Below are 1,633 nucleotides of genomic sequence, written 5' to 3'. Positions count from 1 at the left end.
CCCAAGTGACTCACCTGCGGGAAACGCAATCTCAGCTGCGCCTCCTGAAGGAGGCAATAAAAGGCGCCGATTACTGGCAATGGATAGCCCTGGATATATGCCTGGGGTGGGGGCGAGGGGCAGTGGTGGGGGAGGCAAGAAAACTCTCACCTGTAACCATATTGGCACGGAAGACAGAGGTGTAGGGGCCGCGCCACTTCTGAATCGGGCCCCTCGGTGAATATAAAGCGTTCAGTGTCCTTATGTGCAATATACGCCTGCGGCCAGCCGGTGGCACTCGTTTCCTTTGAGCACAGAAAGATCCCTTTAAAACCGCAAAGTTCCAGCGGAGTTTTCCAATTCTAACATTTCTGGATCGCAACAGCCTTGGGCAAGCGAGCTATTACAAAGGGGAGTTTGTGTCTTTCCTGATTTTAAACAGTGCTGTTCCAAAAGCTTTCTACACCCAGAGAGAGGGCCATACGGAGCAGTATAGACCTCAGCAATCGCCCATATATTATGGTATTTATTGAGAGCGGACCTAGCTTAGAGAAGCAACGCAGCGCTTTACAGAGGTGTATATATATGTATAACATTACAGATGCGTAATGGAGCGCTTTCAGTGGCGTATATATAACATTACAGATGCATAATGGAGCGCTTTCAGTGGTGTATATATAACATTACAGATGCGTAATGGAGCGCTTTCAGTGGTGTATATATAACATTACAGATGCGTAATGGAGCGCTTTCAGTGGCATATATAACATTACAGATGCGTAATGGAGCGCTTTCAGTGGTGTATATGTAACTTTACAGATGCGCAATGGAGCACTTTCAGTGGTGTATATATAACATTACAGATGCGTAATGGAGCGCTTTCAGTGGCATATATAACATTACAGATGCGTAATGGAGCGCTTTCAGTGGCATATATAACATTACAGATGCGTAATGGAGCGCTTTCAGTGGCATATATAACATTACAGATGCGTAATGGAGCGCTTTCAGTGGCGTATATATAACATTACAGATGCATAATGGAGCGCTTTCAGTGGCGTATATATAACATTACAGATGCATAATGGAGCGCTTTCAGTGGCGTATATATAACATTACAGATGCGTAATGGAGCGCTTTCAGTGGCGTATATATAACATTACAGATGCATAATGGAGCGCTTTCAGTGGTGTATATGTAACATTACAGATGCGTAATGGAGCGCTTTCAGTGGCATATATAACATTACAGATGCGTAATGGAGCGCTTTCAGTGGCATATATAACATTACAGATGCGTAATGGAGCGCTTTCAGTGGCATATATAACATTACAGATGCGTAATGGAGCGCTTTCAGTGGCGTATATATAACATTACAGATGCGTAATGGAGCGCTTTCAGTGGCGTATATATAACATTACAGATGCATAATGGAGCGCTTTCAGTGGTGTATATATAACATTACAGATGCGTAATGGAGCGCTTTCAGTGGTGTATATGTAACTTTACAGATGCGTAATGGAGCGCTTTCAGTGGCATATATAACATTACAGATGCGTAATGGAGCGCTTTCAGTGGCATATATAACATTACAGATGCGTAATGGAGCGCTTTCAGTGGCATATATAACATTACAGATGCGTAATGGAGCGCT

The sequence above is a fragment of the Ambystoma mexicanum genome, chromosome 14, assembly GCF_040938575.1.
Source record: "Ambystoma mexicanum isolate Mex_15411 chromosome 14, UKY_AmexF1_1, whole genome shotgun sequence".
Classification (NCBI taxonomy): domain Eukaryota; kingdom Metazoa; phylum Chordata; class Amphibia; order Caudata; family Ambystomatidae; genus Ambystoma; species Ambystoma mexicanum.
The sequence above is the reverse complement of the archived record's forward strand: the minus strand, read 5'-3'. Positions refer to the sequence as shown.